At 37.8% G+C, this 25,165-nt stretch overlaps 1 long non-coding RNA gene across 4 annotated transcripts in view; it reads right to left on the bottom strand.

The window, feature by feature from the left end:
• The window catches only part of LOC147356936 (uncharacterized), a 46,652-nt gene that overhangs the window by 8,187 nt on the left and 13,300 nt on the right, over positions 1 to 25,165 (bottom strand). The window contains exon 3 of one of the 4 annotated variants that reach the window (XR_015143663.1): positions 11,258 to 16,815. The exons of the other annotated variants lie outside the window; for them this stretch is intronic. This is a non-coding gene — a long non-coding RNA (uncharacterized LOC147356936). Of the gene's footprint in view, positions 1 to 11,257; positions 16,816 to 25,165 lie in introns of those variants that run through there. 4 annotated transcript variants of the gene reach the window in all.

Raw genomic sequence — 25,165 nt, forward strand, 5'->3', positions numbered from 1 at the left:
GCAAGATTGAGCAACTGAACTGAACTGAAACATGTTGGAGAGCCAGTGGACAAAAAGAATCCTCATGCACTATTGCTAAGAGTGTAAATTGATACAGTTTGATATTGTATTGATATTCCATATTAATATTGATATTCCATATCAAACTGTACAGTTTGATATGGAAAACAGTATGGAGGTTCCTTAAAAAAACTAAAAATAGAACTACCATATGACCCAACAGTCTCACTACTATGTGGAATCTAGAAAAATGATATAAGTGATCCTATCTGCAAAGCAGAAATAGAGACACAGATGTAGAGAACAAATGTATGGATACCAAGGGCGAATGGGCAGTGGAACAAATTAGGATATTGGGATTGACACATTTACACTATTGATACATGTATAAAATAGATAAGTAATGAGAACATACTGTATAACACAGGGAAATCTACTTAATGCACTGTGGTGACCTTAAGGAAAAGGAAGTACAAAAGGAGAGCATGCATATATATATGCAGGCTTCCCTGGTGGCTCAGATGGTAACAAATCTGCCTGCAACATAGGAGTCCTGGGTGCAATCCCTGGGTCAAGTAGATCCCCTGGAGAAGGGAACAGCTACCCACACTTCAGTATTCTTGCCTTGGATTTCTCAATTCCATAGACAGAGGAGCCTGGCAGACTACAGTCTATGGGGTAGCAAGGGGTCAGACATGACTGAGCAACTTTCACTCACTTCATATATATATATGACTGACATGTTGCTGTACAGCAGAAACTAACTAATTGTAAAGCAACTATAATCCAGTAAAATAAAAAAATTAACTAAACTTGTTCCCATTTTTTAACCTCTCCTATGCCAAGACCTACTGATATCAAAATCTTGAAAGGTGTTATTATCCTAAAAGATGATGCTGTGAAAGTGCTGCACTCAATATGCCAGCAAATTTGGAAACCTCAGCACTGGCCATAGGACTGAAAAAGGTCAGTTTTCATTCCAATCCCAAAGAAAGGCAATGCCAAAGAACGTTCAAACTACCACATGATTGTACTCATACCACACACTAGCAAAGTAATGCTCAAAATTCTCCAAGCCAGGCTTCAATAGTACGTGTACCATGAACCTCCAGATGTTCAATCTGGATGCAGAAAAGGCAGAGGAACCAGAGGTCAAATTACCAATATCCATTGGATCACTGAAAAAGCAAAAAAGTTCCAGAAAAACAGCTACTTCTGCTCTATTGACTATGCCAAAGCCTTTGACACTGTGGATCACAACAAGCTATGGAAAATTCTTAAAGGGATGTAAATACCAGACCACCTTACCTGTCTCCTGAGAAATCTGTATTCAGGCCAAAAAGCAACAGTTAGAACTGGACATAGAACAATGGGCTAGTTCCAATTTGGGAAAGAAATATGTCAAGGATGTATATTGTCACCCTGATTATTTAACTTATATGAAGAGTACATCATGCAAAATGCTGGGCTGGATGAAGCACAAGCTGGAATCAAGATTGCTGGGGTAAGTATCAGTAACCTCAGATATGCCACCCTTATGGCAGAAAGCAAAGAAGAACCAAAGAGCCACTTGATGAAAGTGAAAGAGGAGAGTGAAAAAGTTGGCTTAAAACTCAACATTCAAAAAGTGAAGATGGTGGCATCTGGTCCCATCACTTCATGGCATATACATGGGGAAATAATGGAAATAGTGACAGACTTTATTTTTTGGGGCTCCAAAATCTCCAGTGGAGATGGTGACTGCAATCATGAAATTAAAAGATGTTTCCTCCTTGGAAGAAAAGTTATGACCAACCTAGACAACATATTAAAAAGCAGAGACATTACTTTGCCAACAAAGGTCCATCTAGTCAAAGCAATAGTTTTTCCAGTAGTCGTGTATGGATGTGAGAGTTGGACTGTAAAGAAAGCTGAGCACCAAAGAATTGATGCTTTTAAACTGTGGTGTTGTAGAAGACTCTTGAGAGTCCCTTGGACTACAAGATCAAACCAGTCAATCCTAAAGAAAATCAGTCCTTTCTATTTTGTTCCATTGATCTATATTTCTGTCTTTGTGCCAGTACCGTGCTGTCTTGATGACTGTGGCTTTGTAGTAGATCCTGAAGTCAGGCAGGTTGACTCCACCAGTTCCATTCTTCTTTCTCAAGATTGCTTTGATATTCGAGGTTTTTTGTTATTTCCATACAAATTGTGAAATGATTTGTTCTAGCTCTGTGAAAAATACCGTTGGTAGCTTGATAGGGATTGCATTGAATCTATAGATTGCTTTGGGTAGTATACTCATTTTCACTATATCGATTCTTCTGATCCATGAACACAGTATATTTCTCCATCTTTTAGTGTTCTCTTTGATTTCTTTCACCAGTGTTTTATAGTTCTCTATATATAGGTCTTTTGTTTCTTTAGGTAGATATATTCCTAAGTATTTTATTCTTTTCATTGCAATGGTGAATGGAATTGTTTTCTTAATTTTTCTTTCTATTTTCTCATTATTAGTGTATAGGAATGCAAGGGATTTCTGTGTGTTGATTTTATATCCTGCAACTTTACTATATTCATTGATTAGCTATAGTAATTTTCTGATGGAGTCTTTAGGGTTTTCTATGTAGAGGATCATGTCATCTGCAAACAGTGAGAGTTTTACTTTTTCTTTTCCAATTTGGATTCCTAAAATAGAAAGCCCAGAGATAAATCTATGCATCTATGGACACCTTATCTTTGACAAAGGAGGCAAGAATATACAATGGAGAAGACAATCTCTTTAACAAGTGGTGCTGGGAAAACTGGTCAATCACTTGTAAAGAATGAAACTAGAACACTTTCTAATACCATACACAAAAATAAACTCAAAATGGATTAAAGATCTCAACGTAAGACCAGAAACTATAAAACTCCTAGAGGAAAACATAGGCAAAACTCTCTCTGACATAAATCACAGCAGGATCCTTTATGACCCACCTCCCAGAATATTGGAAAGCAAAAATAAACAAATGGGACCTAATTAAAATTAAAGTCTTCTGCAAAACAAAGGAAACTCCAAGCAAGGTGAAAAGACATCCTTCAGAATGAGAGAAAATAATAGCAAATGAAACAGCTGACAAGGAATTAATATCAAAAATATACAAGCAACTCCTGCAGCTCAATTCCAGAAAAATAAATGACCCAATCAAAAAATGGACCAAAGAACTAAACAAACATTTCTCCAAAGAAGACATACAGATGGCTAACAAACACATGAAAAGATTCAACATTACTCATTATCAGAGAAATGCAAATCAAAACCACGCCAGTCAGAATGGCTGCTATCCAAAAGTCTACAAGCAATAAATGCTGGAGAGGGTGTGGAGAAAAGGAACCCTTTTACACTGTTGGTGGAAATGCAGACTAGTACAGCCACTCTGGAGAACAGTGTGGAGATTCCTTTAAAAACTAGAAATAGAACTACCATACGACCCAGCAATCCCACTGCTGGGCATACACACCAAGGAATCCAGAATTGAAAGAGACACATGTACTCCAATGTTCATCGCAGCACTGTTTATAATAGCCAGGACATGGAAGCAACCTAGATGTCCATCAGCAGATGAATATATAAGAAAGCTGTGGTACTTATACACAATGGAGTATTACTCAGCCATTAAAAAGAATACATTTGAATCAGTTCTAATGAGGTGGATGAAACTGGAGCCTATTATACAGAGTGAAGTAAGCCAGAAATAAAAACACCAATGTAGTATACTAACTCATATATATGGAATTTAGAAAGATGGTAATAATAACCCTGTATGCGAGACAGCAAAAGAGACACAGATGTATTGAATAATCTTTTGGACTCTGTGGGAGAGGGCGAGGGTGGGATGATTTGGGAAAATGGCATTGAAACAGGTATAATATCATATGTGAAAGGAATTTCCAGTCCAGGTTCTATGCATGATACAGGATGCTCAGGGCTGGTGCACTGGGATGACCCAGAGGGATGGGATGGGAAGGGAGGTAGGAGGGGGCTTCAGGATAGGGAACACGTGTATACCCATGGTGAATTTGTGTCAATGTATGGCAAAACCAATACAATATTGTAAAGTAATTAGCCTCCAATTAAAATAAATTTATGTTAAAAAAGAAAGAAAATTAGTCCTGAATATTCATTGTAAGGACTGATGCTGAAGCTGTAACTCCAATACTTTGGCCACCTGATGAGAAGAACTGACTCATTGGAAGAGACCCTGATGCTGGGAAAGATTGAAGGCAGGAGGAGAAGGGGATGACAGAGGAAGTGTTGGACAAGGAAGCCTGGCGTGCTGCAGTCCATGGGGTCTCAAAGAGTGAGACTGAGCAACTGAACTGATAAAATAAGTAGTAGATGCAAGTCTTCAATGAATATTTTAAAGCAGAGACATTGGTGGGGAAAATGATTTAATAGGCCAAAAGAAGTAACAACTAAAATTTAGGGGAAAAAACACAAATTTGAAAGGAGAAACTATTCATCCTACAGAAGCCTAAAAAAAAACCAAAAACATAAACCAAAAACCTTGACCTTATAGGCTGGATAAGGCAAAAGACTGGAAAATATATTGAAAAGTATGGAACAGCTGTTTCCCCTTTCAACTCTGCACATGTGCCTATAAAGTGAAAGTGAAGTCACTCAGTCATGTCCAACTCTTTGTGACCCCCTGGACTGTAGCCTACCAGGCTTCTCTGTCCATGGGATTCTCCAGGCAAGAATACTGGAGTGGGTTACCATTTCCTTCTCCAGGGGATCTTCCAAACCCAGGGATCAAACCCTGGTCTCCTGCATTGGAGGCAGATGCTTTAAACTCTGAGCCACCAGGGAATCCCACATGTGCCTATACACAGGCCAAATAATAGGGGTTTATTCTTTCCAGGAGTTACATTGGAGGGAGAAAATGTGAAAACCAGTATGATCAGACTTTCCCTCTCACCCCAGATATATTAATAGACCACTTATATCCTTCTTTAGTCTGCCAAACAGCCTCCTCTAATATCAATAAGCAAATTTGAAAAAAAAAATTATGTTAACAGATATAACACAAGAAACAGTGGGGAAATTTTTAAACATTCATTAAAAAAAGCAATGGCCATATGCTGTATGAAAGGGCCTATAACAGTAAAAGAAATTTTTTGAAATTACAAGTATGGTAGCTAATTACTAGAATATATATTAAAAACTAGGTCAGAAAATGCACAGAGAACTATAGTCAACAACTGTAATAACTTAATAAGGGAAAAGAATCTTAAAAATAATATATATGTATATTTTTATATATTTATGAATTTAATTAAACACACAAACACATATATACATTTAGAGAAGGAAATGGAAGTGCACTCTGGTATTTTTGCCTAGGAAATCCCATGGACAGAGGAGACTGGGGGGCTAGAGTCTGTGAGGCCACAGAGAGTTGGAAGCAACTGAGCAACTGATCATATTTCAGTTCAGTTCAGTTCAGTGTTTCAGTCGTGTCCAACTCTTTGCAACCCCACGAATCGCAGCACGCCAGGCCTCTCTGTCCATCACCATCTCCCGGAGTTTACCCAAACTCACGTCCATCGAGTCAGTGATGCCATCCAGCCATCTCATCCTCTGTCGTCCCCTTCTCCTCCTGCGCCTAATCCCTCCCAGTCTTTTCCAATGAGTCAACTCTTCGCATGAGGTGGCCAAAGCATTGAAGTTTCAGCCTCAGCATCAGTCCTTCCAATGAACACCCAGGACTGGTCTCCTTTAGAATGGACTGGTTGGATCTCCTTGCAGTCCAAGGGACTCTCAAGAGTCTTCTCCAACACCACAGTTTAAACGTATCAATTCTTTGGTGCTCAGCTTTCTTCACAGTCCAACTCTCACATCCATACATGACCACTGGGAAAACCATAGCCTTGACTAGACGGACCTTTGTTGGCAAAGTAATATCTCTGCTTTTGAATATGCTATCTAGGTTGGTCATAACTTTCCTTCCAAGGAGTAAGCGTCTTTTAATTTCATGGCTACAATCACCATCTGCAGTGATTTTGGAGCCCCCAAAAATAAAGTCTGAAACTGTTTCCACTGCTTCCCTATTTATTGGCTATGAAGTGATGGACCAGATGCCATGATCTTCGTTTTCTGAATGTTGAGCTTTAGGCCAACGTTTTCAGTCTCCTCTTTCACTTTCATCAAGAGGCTTTTTAGTTCCTCTTCACTTTCTGCCATAAGGGTGGTATCATCTGTATATCTGAGGTTATTGATATTTCTCCTGGCAATGTTGATTCCAGCTTGTGCTTCTTCCAGCCCAGCGTTTCTCATGATGTACTCTGCATCTAAGTTAAATAAGCAGGGTGACAATATACAGCCTTGACATACTCCTTTTCCTATTTGGAACCAGTCTATTGTTCCATGTCCAGTTCTAACTGTTGCTTCCTGACCTGCATACAGGTTTCTCAAGAAGCAGGTCAGGTGGTCTGGTATTCCCATCTCTTTCAGAATTTTCCACAGTTTATTGTGATCCACAGTGTCAAAGGCTTTGGCATAGTCAATAAAGCAGAAATAGATGTTTTTCTGGAACTCTCTTGCTTTTTCCATGATCCAGTGGATGTTGGCAATTTGATCTCTGGTTCCTCTGCCTTTTCTAAATCCAGCTTGGACATCTGGAAGTTCATGGTTTACATATTGCTGAAGCCTGGCTTGGAGAATTTTGAGCATTACTTTACTAGCGTGTGAGATGAGTGCAATTGTGTGGTAGTTTGAGGATTCTTTGGCATTGCCTTACTTTGGGATTGGAATGAAAACTGACCCTTTCCAGTCCTGTGGCCACTGCTGAGTTTTCCATATATGCTGGCTATTGAGTGCAGCACTTTCATAGCATCATCTTCCAGGATTTGAAATAGCTCAACTGGAATTCTGTCACCTCCACTAGCTTTTTTCGTAGTGATGCTTCCTAAGGTAGACTTGACTTCACATTCCAGGATGTCTGTCTCTAGGCGAGTGATCACACCATTGTGATTATCTGGGTTGTGAAGATCTTGTTTGTATAGTTCTTCTATGTATTCTTGCCACCTCTTCTTAATATCTTCTGCTTCTGTTAGGTCCATACCATTCTGTCCTTTATCGAGCCCATCTTTGCATGAAATGTTCCCTTGGTACCTCTAATTTTCTTGCAGATATCTCTAGTCTTTCACATTCTGTTGTTTTCCTCTTTTTCTTTTCACTGATCGCTGAGGAAGGCTTTCTTATCTCTCCTTGCTATTCTTTGGAACTCTGCATTCAGATGCTTATATCTTTCCTTTTCTCCTTTGCTTTTCACTTCTCTTCTTTTCATAGCTATTTGTAAGGCCTCCCCAGACAGCCATTTTTCTTTTTTGCATTTCTTTTCCATGGGGATGTCTTGATTCCTGTCTCCTGTACAATGTTAGGAACCTCCGTCCATAGTTCATCAGATCTAGTCCCTTAAATCTATTTCCCACATATTTATATATAACTAAATCACTTTGCTGTACACCTGAAACTAAGACAACATTGTAAATCAACTATACATAATTTTTTTTAAAGGGAAACGCAGTAAAAGAAAAATCACACAAAGAGAAGGAAAATGTAAAAGATTGAATTTAGGAAAAAAAAATATTCAAAACATTACTATGGAGGATCCAACATTTCTCTTTTAAATATTTCACATAGGAGAAATATTTTTATACAAAATACAATATTTTAGATTATTCTTTAATGAAAGTGTTTCCAGATTAATGTATATATCAAGTGCCCAGTAGACTAAATTAAAGGAGACTTACTCTAAGGACACAAAATTCCATAATTCACAATTGATAGATAACAGCCAAGAGGATTAAAACCAGAAGCAAAAATTGCAAATATTTATTAGTGAAACTCATAATGACTCTAGCCTTTTTCCCAATAATACTGAAAAGTAAAAACATTTAGAATGATATCGTTAAGGAAATGCATTTTAAGCTAGAAATCTATTTCTAACTAGATGACCAATCTAGTGTGAGGAGAAAATGATACAAAATGAATAAAAGAAGTATTGCCTTATAATTCATCTCCAGGGAGACTACTGGAGAATGTCAGACCCACACTACAGTTTTATTCTAGGTAATACCACTTCCCACTCTCGGCAAAGCTTTCCTTTAATTCTTTGTTTTTCTCTATCCAACTATTTAATTTCTCATTTGGCACTGATACTTACTTTAAAGTAATTTCATTCCATAGGCAAGATTCACATACTGTGTACCCAGGATTATTCAGTAAAGAAAATGCTTATATCAACCATTTAAAGAATTCTTTACTCATGATGGGTGTCAGATAGACTCATATATATTCACAGTGGATATGCATCAAATTTAAAGGAAAAAAAACTATGATATTTAAATCAAAGTACCCTTACCCTGTTTCCATGATCACAGGAGTATTCAGACAAAAATATAGTTTTGTCTGTGACCTATAGAAACAGCTATTACAGTCAGCTTTATAATAATACATTTGTTTATAAGTTAATAAATTGAAATCCTTGTTTATAAATATGTGAATAAAAACAAACTTACGAATCACTGATAATTTTTCCAACTATTTTATCAATTTTTACTATAAAAATTTTTCAAATAAATAGTTTTAACTCATTAAATTTACATTTTTATCATCCACTATTCACTAAAAAGCAGAGACATTACTTTGCCAACAAAGGTCCATCTAGTCAAAGTTGGTTTTTCCAGTGGTCATGTATGGATGTGAGAGCTGGACTGTAAAGAAAGCTGAGTGCCAAAGAATTGATGCTTTTAAAATGTTGTGTTGGAGAAGACTCTTGAGAGTCCCTTGGATGGCAAGGAGATCCAACCAGTCCATCCTAAAGGAAATCAGTCCTGAATATGCATTGGAAGGATGGATGCTGAAACTGAAACTCCAATACTTTGGCCACCAGATGCGAAGGCCTGACTCATTGCAAAACACCCTGATGCTGGGAAAGATTGAAGGCAGGAGGATAAGGGGACAACAAAGGATGAAATGGATGGCATCACTGACTTGACAGACATAAGTTTGAGCAAGCTTCAGGAGTTGGTGATGGCAGGGAAGCCTGGCATCCTGCAGTCTGTGGGGTTGCAGAGTCGGACAGGACTGAGCATCTGAACTGAATTGATTCACTAAATCCATAGGGTATATCAATCATATTAAATTAAGTTGAATAGGTTTCTTTTAGAGATCTAAATTAGCTTGTAGAGTCAAATATACCCATTCCTTTTTCAAAATAAGTTTCAGGTGTACAGTCTTAAAATTTAACACAAATGTACACTACAAAGTAATCACCATCACAAGTCTAGTTACCGTTCACTGTTGTACATTTCACTCCCTTCACCTACTTCGCTCAGCCCCCAACCCTCTTGCTATCTGGTGATCACTAATTAGTTCAATGTATCTATGAATTTGCTTTGTTTAATTTTGTTTGTTCATTTGTTTTTTTTTTTTTTAAATTTTTTTTTTCTCTAATTTTATTTTATTTTTAAACTTTACATAATTGTATTAGTTTTGCCAAATATCAAAATGAATCCGCCACAGGTATACATGTGTTCCCCATCCCGAACCCTCCTCCCTCCTCCCTCCCCATACCATCCCTCTGGGCCGTCCCATCATAAGAGACTACTATCAACAATTATATGCCAATAAAATGGACAACGTGGAAGAAATGGACAAATTCTTAGAAAAGTACGACTTTCCAAAACTGGACCAGGAAGAAATAGAAAATCTTAACAGACCCATCACAAGTATGGAAATTGAAACTGTAATCAAAAATCTTCCAGCAAACAAAAGCCCCGGTCCAGACGGCTTCACAGCTGAATTCTACCAAAAATTTAGAGAAGAGATAACACCTATCCTGCTCAAACTCTTCCAGAAAATTGCAGAGGAAGGTAAACTTCCAAACTCATTCTATGAGGCCACCATCACCCTAATACCAAAACCTGACAAAGATCCCACAAAAAAAGAAAACTACAGGCCAATATCACTGATGAACATAGATGCAAAAATCCTTAACAAAATTCTAGCAATCAGAATCCAACAACACATTAAAAAGATCATACACCATGATCAAGTGGGCTTTATCCCAGGGATGCAAGGATTCTTCAATATCCGCAAATCAATCAATGTAATACACCACATTAACAAATTGAAAAATAAAAACCATATGTTCATTTGTTTTTATTTTGTTTTTTTAACTTTAACTTATTTTACTTGGCATAATACCAACAAGGTCCATCCCTATTGTTCCAAATGGCAGAATTTTACCAGACCACTTGATCTGCCTCTTGAGAAATTTGTATGCAGGTCAGGAAGCAACAGTTAGAACTGGACATGGAACAACAGACTGGTTCCAAATAGGAAAAGGAGTTCGTCAAGGCTATATATTGTCACCCTGTTTATTTAACTTATATGCAGAGTACATCATAAGAAACGCTGGACTGGAAGAAACACAAGCTGGAATCGATTGCCAGGAGGAATATCAATAACCTCAGATATGCAGATGACACCATCCTTATGGCAGAAAGTGAAGAGGAACTCAAAAGCCTCTTGATGAAAGTGAAAGTGGAGAGTCAAAAAGTTGGCTTAAAGTTCAACATTCAGAAAACGAAGATCATGGCATCCAGTCCCATCACTTCATGGGAAATAGATGGGGAAACAGTGGAAACAGTGTCAGACTTTATTTTTCTGGGCTCCAAAATCACTACACATGGTGACTGCAGCCATGAAATTAAAAGACGCTTACTCCTTGGAAGGAAAGTTATGACCAACCTAGATAGCATATGCAAAAGCAGAGACATTACTTTGCCAACAAAGGTTCGTCTAGTCAAGGCTATGGTTTTCCCAGTGGTCATGTATGGATGTGAGAGTTGGACTGTGAAGAAGGCTGAGCGCCGAAGAATTGATGCTTTTGAACTGTGGTGTTGGAGAAGACTCTTGAGAGTCCCTTGGACTGCAAGGAGATCCAACCAGTCCATTCTGAAGGAGATCAGCCCTGGGATTTCTTTGGAAGGAATGATGCTAAAGCTGAAACTCCAGTACTTTGGCCACGTCATGCGAAGAGTTGACTCATTGGAAAAGACTCTGATGCTGGGAGGGATTGGGGGCAGGAGGAGAAGGGGACGATGGAGGATGAGATGGCTGGATAGCATCACTGACTCGATGGAGGTGAGTCTGAGTGAACTCCGGGAGTTGGTGATGGACAGGGAGGCCTGGTGTGCTGCGATTCATGGGGTCGCAGAGTCGGACACGACTGAGCGACTGATCTGATCTTATCTGATCTGATCTGATGGCCGAATAGTATTCCATTGAATATATTTTAAACACATCTTTACTTATTCATCCATCAATGGGTTCTTTTTTTTAACATACTTTTGATACTCTAAATAATGCTGTAATGAGCATAAAGATACATATATCTTTTAAAATTAGTGATTTTTGTGTTTTCAGAAGTGAACTATCTGGATCATGTGGTAGACCTGAATGTAAAACCTGAAACCATAAAATTCCTAGAAGAAAACATAGGGGGTAGCCTCATTAACGTTAGTCTTAGCAGTGTATCTGACTCCAAAGTCAGAGGAAACAAAAGCAAAAATAAGCAAATAGGACTATATCAAACTAAAAAGCTTCTTTTCAGTAAAGGAAACCAGTATAAAAATGAAAAGTCAACTTACTGAATGAGAGTAGATATTTCCAAATCATGTATTTGATAAAGGGTTAATATCCAAATTATACAGAAAAATCAAATTCAATAACAACAACAACAACAACAAAGAAAATCCACTTAAAACATGGGCAGATGATCCAAATAGACAACTTTCCAAAGAAAATATACAGATGATAGACAGGTACATGAAAAAACTTTCAATGTCACTAATTATTAGGGAAATGCAAATCAAAACCACAATGTGATTCCACCTCACACTTGTTTAAATGACAAAAAAATAAGAAATGGTGGCAAAGATGTAGACAGAAAGGAATCCTGGTCCGTGGTTGGTGGGGATGTAAATTGGTGCAGCCACTATGGAAAACAGTGTGGAATTTCCTAAAAAATTTAAGAACTACTGGAAGGTGAATCAAGATAGTGGACTAGTAGGATGTGAAGCTCACCTCCTCCCATGAATACATCAAAAATACACCTACATGTGCAGTGATGCTCACAGATTATCTACTGAGTACTGGCAGAAGACCTCAAGCTTCTAAAAGGGCAAGAAAATCTCCATGTAACTAGGTAGGACAAAAGAAGAAAGAAAAAAAGAGAGAAATCAGGATGGGACTGACACTCCCCAGCGAGCTATGAAAGAGGAAATGTTCTCTCACTCTGGGGAGTCTTCTTAGCAGAAGGGAGATCAGCCTCGACAGAGGGGCAGCTTTGGAGCCACAGAAGAGAGGAGAGCAACCAGTTTGTGGCAGCCAAAATGGAGAGAAAACTGCAAAGAATGGTCATTGCCTGTACTCTGCACTCCCCAACTTGAGACACATGCTCACTGGTGCAGGAGGGGTCTCAGTGCTGAGTCTCAGGGTTCATAGCTCAGACCCAGGGAGAGGACTGGGGTTGCCAGCAAGAAACGGACTGAAAGGGTTGAAGTCTGGTATGACCACAACCAAATGTGTAGGCAGAGGAAGTCTGGTTGACTTCAGAGACCAGGTGCCATTGTTTGGAGGATGCATGAGGCGGGAGGGGCAGGACCCTCCATTGCAACCTTTTCCCCCAAGCTGGCTCCTAGGCAACAGGACACCACCTGCATTAACTTTGGTAGCAGGTGCCAGCCACTGCCATGGACTCCAGGAGCAGTCATGAGCCACTGCCGCTGTGGGCTCCAGGGATGCACACAAGCTGCTACCACCACTGAGAACTCTGGAAGTGAGCACCCAGCCACCACATCTGCACACCTGCAACAAGGGTAGCATGGCCAGCACACACCAAGGAAAAAGGCAGGGGGCATTCACACCGAAAACAGCCTTCACACCAAAAATATTAAACCCACGCATGCTATACACCCATGCTCAATCCCTGGGTTAGAAGTATCCCGTGAGGAGGGCACAGCAACCCACTCCAGTATTCTTGCCTGGAGAATTCCATAGGGCTACAGTCCATAGGGCCACAAAGACTTGGACACAATTAAGTAATATTTTCACTTTCATTTACTTTCCATACATGTTAGAGATGCTGCCACATATACATAACCCTCAAAGACCACAGTGGACAGTTGTTTCTCCTAAACTTACAGAGTAAGAGAAATGAGTAAAATGAAGAAGCAGAGGAACTATTCTCAGTTAAAAGACCAAGAGACTTCCCCTGAAAGAACAAATCATTAACAGATCTCTTCGATCTAATAGGCAGTGATTTCACAAAAGAAATAATGAAAATACTGAAGGAATTAAAGTTTATTGACAGAAAGGCAGACTACTATAAAAAGAACTATCAATGTAAATTATAAAGAGGAGTCAAGAAAAATTAGGAAACTAATTTGTCAAAGTGAAAACTGAGCTAAAAGCAATGAATAACTGAATCATGCAGAAGCATGAATAAGTGATCTGAAAGATATAATTGTGGAAATAACCCAATCAGAACAGCAGACAGGAAGTCAGATTTAAAAAATGAAAAGCAATGTATGAGACCTATGGAATAATATGAAGCATGCAAATATACTCCTAATAAGGACCCCAGAAGACAAAGAAAGAGAAAAGGAGATCAAAAATGTATTTGAAGAAACTATAGCTGAAAACATCCCCAAACTAAAGAAGAAAGTGGAAACCTAGGTACAGAAAGCACAGAGGGTCCCAAATAAGACAAACTCAAACAGACCTACACCAAGACATATTTTAATTCAAATGGAAAAACTTAGAGGATTCCCAAGGCAACAAGAGGAAAATAAAGAGATAATTACAAGAGAACTCTTGTAAGTTACCAGCTGATTTCTCTACAGAAATGTTGCAGGCCAGAAGGAAGTAAAGATATATTTAAAGTCCTAAAAGGGAAAAATATGCAACCTAGAATACTCTCTATGTATTCTATGTAGCAATATTTATTATCAGTTAGAATAGGAGAGAGAAGAAGAATTTCTCAGACAAGCAGAAACTAAAAGATTTCAGCAATACTAAACCTATCCTAAAAGAAATATTAAAAGATATTCTCTAAACTGAAAAGAAGAATCTATAGGAAAGATAAAATCACACTTGAAAGTAAATCATTTAGATAAGCTCATACACAGATTTTAAAAATCAGTATATTTTTGTGAAAACAATGATAACCACAATGAATGGCAAAAAGGATATACATGAAGATGTGAAGGAGGACATCAAAATCATAAAATGTGGGGAAGGAGAGTAAGAAAATGTCCATTCTATTATGTTTTAAAGTATTTCTAGAAGGTGTTTATTGTTTATGTCTATATGACTATCAGTCTAAAGCGAAGGTGTTTATGTCTATATGACTATCAGTCTAAAGCAAGTAGATAAAGGAAGGAAGTAGCAAGTAGCTACTTGAAAAACATAGGTAAGCAGAAATCAAAAACATAAAATAGATTCACACAAACCACAAAAAATAAAATACAAGCAGGAAATAAAAAGAAATCATCAGACCACAAAAAGAAAAACTGAAAGGTACAAAGAAGAAACACAGAGTCAACAGGAAAACAAGGTTTAAAATGGCAATATACATATATCTATCAATAATTACCTTAAATGTCAATGGGCTGATAGTCTAAGTCTCCTGTAAACGTGTTATCATACTTTCATAATTTAAAAGAAAAACAAAATGTCAATGGGCTAAATGCTCCAATCAAAACACAAACAGTAGCAGATTGGATTAAGAAAAAAAAAAAAGCCTATAATATACCTCCTTCAGAGACCAACTTAAGGGCAAACACACACACACACACACACACACACACACACACACACACAGATTCAAAGTATGGGAATAGATATTTTATGTAAACAGAAATGACAAAAATGACAAGGAAGCAAGAGTCACAATATTCATATCAGACAAAACAGACTTTAAAACAAAGGGCATAGAAAAAGGTAAAGGGGACATTATATAATGATAAAATAATACAAGAGTTTTACACTTATTAAGATATATGCCCCTAATATAGAGTCACCCAAATACATAAAATAGTAACAGATGAAAAGGGAAAAATTGAAAGGAATACAATAATAGAAGGAGACTTTAACATCCTACTCAGAGCAATGGACAGGTTTTCTAGACAGAAAATCAATAAGGCAAAAGAGATCTTAAGATAAAATAGGACAGTTAGACCTAATTGATTGGATTTTATGAACAAAAAAACTCAGAATATACATTCTTTTCAACTGCACATGAAACATTCCCTAGGATTGATGACATACCAGGGAACAAAAGAAGCCCTAGCAAATTTAAGAGTATAGAAATTATCTCAAGCATCTTTTCTGGCCATAATGACATGAAACTAGAAATAACCACAAAAATAAAAGAAATGGAGGCGGGGGGAATGATTACATGGAGACTAAGCAACATCCTACTTAAAAAAAAAAAAAAAAAAGGCATCAATGATAAAATCAAAGAAATATTTTCTTTGAAATATAAAAATATTTATATTTTTATAAATATATAAATACCTTGAGGCAAATGACAATGAAAACACACATATACAACATCAATAGGCTGCACTGAAAGCATTCTTGGAGGGAAGTTTATAGTGATACAGACTTTTATCAAGAGACAAGAAAAATTTCAAACAACCTAACCTACTACTTAAAAGAATTAGACAAAAAAAAAAAGAAAGAAAGAAAGAAAAATCAGCAGAAGGAAGAAATAATAAAGATCAGAGAGGAAATAAATATTTTTTTAAAGGAGGAAAAAAATCAATAAAACCAAGAACTGGTTCTTTGAAAGAACAAAGAAAATTGACATACCTTTGGCCAAGCTCACCACATACAAAACAAAGAGAACCCAAATAAAATAAGAAGTGAAAAAGGAGATGTAACAACAAATATTGCAGAAATAGACAACCCAGAAGAAATGGACAAGTTTCTAGAAACATAGAGCCCAACAAAATTGAATCAAGAAGAAATAGATAATTTGAACAGATCAAACATCAGAAGTGAAATAGAATCTGTAATTTAAAAAAAAGCAAACTCCTTACAAACAAACATCCAGGACCATGTGGTTTCACAGGCAAATTCTACCAAACATAAAAAGAAGAACATATACTGATCCTTCTCAAACTTCAAAAACATTGGAACACTCCCAACAACATTCTATGAAGCCACCATCAGTTCAGTTCAGTTCAGTTGCTCAGTCGTGTCCGACTCAGCTTGACACCAAAACCAGACAAAGATACCACTAAAAAAAAGAAAATTACAGCCCAATATCTGTAATGAATATAGGTGCAAAAATTCTCAACAGAATATTAGCAAACCAAATCTGACAACACATAAAAAGACTATATACCACAACCAAGCTGTATTTATCCCAAATCACAAGGATAGTTCACATATGCAAATCAATGTCATATACATCAAAAATAGACAAAAAGCACATGATCATCTTAACTGATACGGAAAAAGCATTTGACAAAATTCAACATCTATTCATAACAACTCTTATCAAAGTGGGTATAGAGGTAATATATTTCAACATAATAAAAACTATGAGAAGCCCACAACCAATATAATATTCAACAGTGAAAAGCTGAAATCCTTCCTGCTAAAATCTAGAACAATGCCAGGGTCGCTACTCTCCCCTCTTCTATTCAACATAGTGTTGGAAGTCTTAGCCACAGCAGTCAGACAGGAAAGAGAAGTAAATGGCATCCAAACTGGAAGGGAAGAGGCAAAATTATCATTAAATGCAGGTGACATGATACTACATATAGAAAACCCTAAAGACTCCACACAAAACTACCGGCACTGATAGACAAATTTAGCAAGGTAGCAGGATTCAAGATTAATATACATAAATTGGTTGCCTTGATTTATACTAACAACGAAATATGCCAAAGTGAAAGTTAAAAAACACAAAAATCTTTTAAAATTGCAGCCCTCCCAAACTAAAATATTTGGGAATAAACCTGACTAAGAAAATGAAAGACATACACTGAGAACCTATAAAATTTTAATAAAGGAAATTGATGGTGATTCAAAGAAATTGAACAATATACCATGCTCTTGGATTGATAGAATTAATATTGTTAAAATGGCCATACTACCCAAAGCAAACTACAGATTTAGTGAAATTCCTATTAACTTACCCATGACATTTTTCACAGAACTAGAATAATCCTAAAATTTAAATGGAACCATAAAATACCTAGAAATGAATACAATATTGTAGATCCACTGTATAATCACAAAGGATTTGATTTATGTCATACCTGCATGGCCTAGTGATTTTCCCTACTTTCTTCAGTTTAAGTTTGAATTTTGCAATAAGGAACTCATGATGTGAGCCACAGTCAGCTTCAGGTCTGATGATCTGAGCCACAGTCAATCTCTATGGCTGTATAGAGCTTCTCCATCATCAGATGCAAAGAATATAATCAGTCTGATTTCAGTGTTGACCATCTGGTAATATACATATGTAGAGTCATCTCTTGTTTTGTTGGAAGAAAGTGTTCGCTATTATAACTGTGTTCTCTTGGCAAAACTCTGTTAGCTTTTGCCCTGCTTCATTTTGTACTCCAAGTCTAAACTTGCCTGTTCCTCCAGGTATCTCTTGACTTCCTTCTTCTGCCTTCCAGTCTGCTATGATGAAAATGACATCTTTTTTGTTATTAGTCCTAGAAGGCCTTGTATGTCTTCATAGAACCATTCAACTTTAGCTTCTTTGGCATTAGTGGTTGGGGCATAGACTTAGATTACTGTGATATTGAATGGCTTGCCTTGGAAGCAAATTGAGATCATTCTGTTGTTTTGGGGATTGCACCCAAATACTGTACTTCAGACTCTTGTTACTATGAATGCTACTCCATTTCTTCTAAGGGATTCTTGCCCACTGTAGTAGATATAATGGCCATCAGAATTAAATTCACCAATCCCCATCCATTTTAGTTTGCTGATAGTGGAGAAGATTCTTGAGAGTCCCTTGGACTGCAAGGAGTTCCAACCAGTCCATTCTAAGGAGATCAGCCCTGGGTGTTCTTTGGAAGGAATGATGCTAAAGCTGAAACTCCAGTACTTTGGCCACCTCATGTGAAGAGTTGACTCATTGGAAAAGACTCTGATGCTGGGAGGGATTGGGGGCAGAAGGAAAAGGGGACGACAGAGGATGAGATGGCTGGATGGCATCACTGACTCGATGGACGTGAGTCTGAGTGAACTCCGGGAGTTGGTGATGGACAGGGAGGCCTGGCGTGCTGCGATTCATGGGGTTGCAAAGAGTCGGACACGGCTGAGTGACTGAACTGAACTGAACTGAAAGATGTCTATGTGGAGGTGACAAATAGATTCAAGGGATTACACCTGGTAGATAGAGTGCCTGAAGAACTATGGATGGAAGTTCATAACATTATGAAAGAGATGGTGTCCAAAACCATACCCAAGGAAAAGAAATGCAAGAAGGCAAAATGTTTGTCTGAAGTGACCTTACACATAGTTGAGAAGAGAGAAGCAAAAGGCAAAGTAGAAAGAGAAAGATATATCCAACTGAATGAAGAGTCCAGAGAATAGCAAGGAGAGATAAGAAAGTCTTTTTAAGTGAACAATGCAAAGAAATAGAGGAAAACAACAGAATGGGAAAGACTAGAGGTCTCCTCAAGAAAACTAGATACCAAGGGAACATTTCATGAAAGATGAGCTCAATAAAGGATGGAAATTGTATGGATGTAACAGAAGCGGAAGATATTAAGAGGTAGCAATAATACACAGAAGAACTGTACAAAAAAAATCTTCACAACCCAGATAATCACGATGGTGTGATCACTCACCTAGAGCCAGACACCCTGGAATGTGGAGTCAACTGGGCCTTAGGAAACATCACTATGAACAGAGCTAGTGAAGGTGATGGAATTCAGTTGAGCTATTTCAAACCCTAAAAGATGATGCTGTGAAAGTGCTGCACTCAATATGTCAGCAAATTTGGAAAACTCAGCAGTGCCCACAGGACTGGAAAAGGTCAGTTTTCATTCCAATCCCAAAGAAAGGCAATGCCAAAGATTGTTCAAACTACTGTACAATTGCACTGATTTCACACTTTAGCAAGGTAATGCTCAAAATTCTTCAAGCTAGTCTTCAACAGTACATTAGCCAAGCACCTCCAGAAGTACAAGCTGGATGTCAAAAAGGCAGAGGGACCAGAAATCAAATTGCTAACATCTGTATCATAGAAAAAGCAAGGGAATTCCAGAAAAACATCTACTGATTCATTGACTACGCTAAACCCTTTGACTGTGGATCACAAAAAACTGCCAAAAATTCTTAAAGAGATGGGAATACCAGGCCACCTTAACTGCCTCCTGAGAAACCTGTATCCAGATCAAGAAGCAACAGTTAGAAACAAACATGAAACAGCAGACTGCTTCAAAACTGGGAAAGGAGTATGTCAAGGCTGTATATTGTCACCCTGCTTATTTAACTTATATGAAGAATGCATCATGCAAAATGCCTGTCTGGATGAAGCACAAGCTGCATCAAGATTACCAGGAGCAATATCAACAACCTCAGATATACAGATGATACCATTCAAATGTCAGAAAGCAAAGAGGAACTAAAAGCTTCTTGATGAGGGTGAAAGAAGAGAGTGAGAAAGCTGGCTTAAAACTCAACATTCAAAACACAAAGATCGTGGCATCCAGTCCCATCACTTCATGGCAAACAGAAGGGGAAACATGGAAACAGTGACAGATTTTATTTTCTTGGGCTCTTAGATCACTTTGGACAGTGACTACAGCCATAAAATTAAAAGATGCTTGCTCATTTGAAGAAAAGTTATGACAAGCTTAAACAGTGTATTAAAAATCAGAGACATCGCTTTTCTGACAAAGATTCTTTACAGTCAAAGCTATGGCTTTTCCAGTAGTCGGTACAGATGTGACAGTTGGACCAGAAAGAAGGCTGAGCACAAGGAATTGATGCTTTCAAACTGTGGTACTTAAGAAGACTCTTGAGAGTCTTTTGGACAGCAAGGAAATCAAACTAATCAACCATAAAAGAAATGAACCCTGAATATTCATTTGAAGGACTAATACTGAAGCTTCAATGCTTTGGCCACCTGATGTGAAGAACTGACTCATTGGAAAAGACCCCGATTCTGGAAAAGATTGAAGGCAGGAAAAGAAGGGGGTGACAGAGGATAAGATGGTTGGATGGCATCACTGACTCAATGGACTTGAGACTGTGCAAACTCAGGGAGATAGTGAAGGATAGGGAAGCCTGGTGTGCTGCAGTTCATGCGATCCTAACGAGTTGGGCGTGATTTAGTCAACATCAACTACACATCAGTAAAATAATTATTTAAAAAAATAATTTATGTACAGTTGTTTATACTGAGATGTACAACAAGCCAAACAGTACTTTTTTTTCACTGTGTAAATGACTGTGTTTTATTCTACACTTACAAGTGGTGAGGCAATTAATTTCTTTCTGTAATGTGATGAAATATTTATCAGATTTTTAAAATTTATAATTTGATATTTCTTCTCTCAGTATAAATACATATATTTTGTACTTAATTCTTATTTATACTTTTGTATATGTCACTATATGTGACACTTGAATTGAATTTTAATTTTTTTCAATTGGAGTATAATTGCTTTGGGGCTTCCCTGGTGGCTCAGAGTTGAATCTGCATGCCAGTGCAGGAGATGTGGGTTCAATCCTCTGGAGAAGGAAATGAAAACCCAATCTAGTATTCTTGCCTGAGAAATCCCATGGACAGAGTAACCTGGCATGCTACAGGTCTAAGGTCTCAAAGAGTTGGACACGACTTAGTGACTAAACAACAACAAATAGTTGCTTTACAATGTTGTATTAGTTTCTGCTGTACGGCAAAACAAATCAGCCACATGTATACATGTATCCCCTCTTCGTTCGATTTCCTTCCTATTTAGGTCATCACAGAGCACTGAGTGGAGTCCTCTGTGTCACACAGCAGATCCTCATTAGTTGTCTATTTTATACATAGTACTGTAGCCATAAAATTAAAAGACAATTACTCCTTGGAAGGAAAGTTATGACCAACCTAGACAGCATACTAAAAAGCAGAGACATTACTTTGCCAACAAAGGTCCATCTAGTCAAGGCTATGGTTTTTCCAGTGATCATTTATGGATGTGAGCATTGAACTATAAAGAAAGCTGAGCACTGAAGAACTGCTGCTTTTGAACTGTGGTGTTGGAGAAGACTCTTGAGAGTCCCATGGACTGCAAGGAGATCCAACCAGTCCATCCTAAAGGAGATCAGTCCTGGGTGTTCATTGGAAGGACTGATATTGACGCTGAAACTCCAATGCTTTGGCAACCAGATGCAAAGAGCTGACTCATTGGAAAAATATTGAGGGCAGGAAGAGAAGGGGACAACAGAGGATGAGATGGTTGGATGGCATCACTGACTCAATGGACATGAGTTTGGGTAAACTCCAGGAGTTGGTGATGAACAGGGAGGCCTGGTGTGCTGTGGTTCATGGGGTCACAAAGAGTCGGACACGACTGAGCAACTGATCTGAACTGAACTGAAGTGTATATATGTCAGCCCCGATCTCCCAATCCATCCCACCCAGCCCTCTTTGCATCCATGCATTTGTTTTCTACATCTGTTGGTCTATTTCTGCTTATCAAGTACATTAATCTATACCATTTTTTCTAGATTCCACATATATGCGTTAATATATGTGAACTGAATTTTAAAAGAGAAACACGAGGCAGCCAGTAAGAAGAAAGGAGATGGTACTACAGGCAGGGCTGTGTTTAAGGGCACAGAGGTATGAGACAGAACACTGTACCTGAAGAACTGTATGTGAAATTGTGTACAAGCACGTGTCTTTTTCTTTTGAAATAAAAGACTTTACTTTTAGCCTCCCAGGCCTCCCCTCATTCTCAAAAGGCTGGCTCAAGAGTTAATGATTAGGAAATGTGAAGATGTAGAAACAAAGAATAACTGTCGGGCTGGTGAATTGGTAACAATTTAGAGTATAATTCTGCCACACATCAGAATCATGGAACACCTAGTTCCTTGAAAGATATAGATAAAGGCTTGACACACATTCCTAAATTGTTTTTACAGGAAACAGACCCCCACCAGATGAAAACTGCTGACCGCAATCACACAGACCCTAGACTAACTGAAACCAGAAGGTTGATGATACTTCCAGTCCAGGTTGGATGCACAATACTAGATGCTTGGGGCTAGTGCCCTGGGATGACCCAGAGGGATGGTATGGGGAGGGAGGAGGGAGGAGGGTTCAGGATGGGGAACACATGTATACCTGTGGCGGATTCATTTTGATATTTGGCAAAACTAATACAATTATGTAAAGTTTAAAAATAAAATTAAATTAAAAAAATTAAATAAAATACAAAAAAAAAAAAAACCAAAACTTCACCTTGATATAAACCAACCTGAGAATTGTATGCAATCTGATCACACAACCTGCTGTTCCCTCCCTCTTTAAAACCTCTTCCCTGAGAGCTATTGGGGAGTTTAGGCTTTTCAGCATAAGATGCCCATGCTCCTTGCTTGGTACTTGCATAAACACTTTATACTCCTTCACCATAACCATGTGATGGACTTTACCGCACACAGGTGGGCTGACAAAGACAGAAATTTGGTTCAGTAATGTATGTAGCTCCACATTGCTGGAGCATAGCATTTGTCTTTAGTTTTAATGTTTCATTTCTGCAGTTGCAGACTTATTATTGTATCAGAATTTTCAAATATTTTAAACAATGGCATTATAAGCCCCTAAAACTTCTTTGGTGTGGTGCTCAGTCATTCAGTTGTGTCCAACAGTTTGTGACCCCATGGACTGCAGTATGCCAGGCTTCCCTGTTCTTTACTATCTCCCAGAGTTTGCTCACATTCCTGTCCATTGAGTTGGTAATACTATCTTAGTTATAATTTATAATTTTATTTATAATTTTATCAATCATTCTTAGTTATCTGCTGTACACACAGTTGAGTGCTTAATTCAGATATTGTAAAGCCTTTGATCCGAAAAATGCATCAAGACAAAGCCTGGGATAATAAATCCATAGTGAATCTGAAAACATTAATTTTTTAAGGATATTGTTTTATCCTTAAAACAATGTTTTATCTGTGTTTCTTCTGCTGGCAAAGTTTTGCTTTTTTTTAAAAAAAAACTGCAGATATATGAACTTGAGTTATTTTTTTTTCCTTCTGATTTTTCCTGAGAACTTTCTTAAGTGTAACTTTTTTTCATTTCAGTTTTGATCTTGTGCCCAGATGCTAACTGTAAAAGTTAAACAAATCAATACAAGGCTTTCTTTGAATAGTCTAACTTGGAGTTATCAAGAAGGAAATAACTAAGATAAGAGCTACTTCCTTGCCTTCCAAAAAGCAAATGTTTTTTGATTCTGACTTCTGCTTTTTCAGTGTTTTATATATTATGTATAGAACCTACTCAGATTTTTTTTCAAAGAGTGAAGCTATAGGACTTCATTAAAATTTAACTGATTTTGTCCCATTAGATATTAAAATTGACCATGCCTCTTTCTCCTCATGCTTCTTTATTTCTCCATTCCATGTGTTTTGACCTTGAGTTCACTTTTAAAGATACTCCTGCCAGAGATTCAGAGTACATCGAAAAATGGGTTAAATTTTTTAATAGCAATCTCATCACAAATGAATTTCACATTATTCTATCAAGAGCTAAATGAAAAATAAAACTTTGATGTTCATAGTAGGAAAGATAAGAGTTTTATATTCCAGTGGTCTCCTGCAGAACTGGCTTAAATGAATGCATTTGTAATATGGAGCATAACGTCATCTGTGTTCTGCACAACTGCATCTTGGCTGTAGATGATTGCACTGTGGGACGTGAGAAGGAATTTTGAAATGAGCAGCCTGTTTCCTGCAGATAAGTTTATATGGCTTCCTTTCATCATGAAAAGAAGTTAAGATAATAGCTATCCTATAAACAAAATGCAAAATTTCAAATCTACTCTTGGTTCAAATGGCTTTCAGTCTGGATTCAGGATGATCACAAAGCACTGTGTGAATCTGCACTTCCCTAAGCTCAGGCAAACTACTCAGAATGTTTTAAGGAAGATCTATAACTTGTAGTATGTTTTCAAATGGTTTTATAATTCAGCATATGCACATAAACACTTAAATAGTTGATGCTAATATAGATGTCAATATGTGAAAGTCACTCCGTCATGTCCCACTCTTTATGAGTCCATGGACTGTAGTCTGTGGAATTCTCTAGGCCAGACTACTGGAGTGGGTAGCCTTTCTCTTCTCCAGGCGATCTTCCCAACTCAGGGATTGAACCCAGGTCTCCCGCATTGCAGGTGGATTCTTTACCTGCTGAGCCACAAGGGAAGCCCAAGAATATTAGAATGGGTAGCCTATCCCTTCCCTAGCAGATCTTCCTGACCCAGAAATTGAACTGGGGTCTCCTGCATTGCAGGCAGATTTTTTACCAACTGAGCTATTAGGGAAGCCCTGTAGCTATCAGGATGTCAAAATAATAAAGGTCAAAATATTCAATTTGAGAAGGTACACAAAATACTTTCTCATTCAACAGTTTTCATGACTAAAATAGTTATGTTTTGTAGTTTTAACAATAACATAGAATATGTGTGTGAGAGATGGAGAGGGCGAGGAGGGTTTAATAACAGGGGAAAAGCCCAGAGCTAAGAGTCAGTTCCACCATCCTTATACTGTAACCAGTCCCACTTATCCATCCAACCTCTTTCTTTTTTTTTTATTTTTTATTTTTTATTTTTTTTAAATTTTATTTTTTAAAAAAAAATCACATGCTCCCCATCCTGAACCCTCCTCCCTCCCAACCTCCCCATACCATCCCCCTGGGCCTTCCCAGCGCACCAGCCCCAAGCATCCAGCATCATGCACTGAACCTGGACTGGCATCTCGTTTCATACATGACATTTCACATGTTTCAATGACATTCTCCCAAATCTTCCCACCCTCTCCCACAGAGTCCATAAGACTGTTCTATACATCAGTGTCTCTTTTGCTGTCTCGTACACA

Source organism: Bos grunniens, chromosome 16, assembly GCF_055505025.1.
Source record: "Bos grunniens cultivar Pamir isolate PY7600 chromosome 16, Bosgru_T2T1.0, whole genome shotgun sequence".
Classification (NCBI taxonomy): Eukaryota; Metazoa; Chordata; class Mammalia; order Artiodactyla; family Bovidae; genus Bos; species Bos grunniens.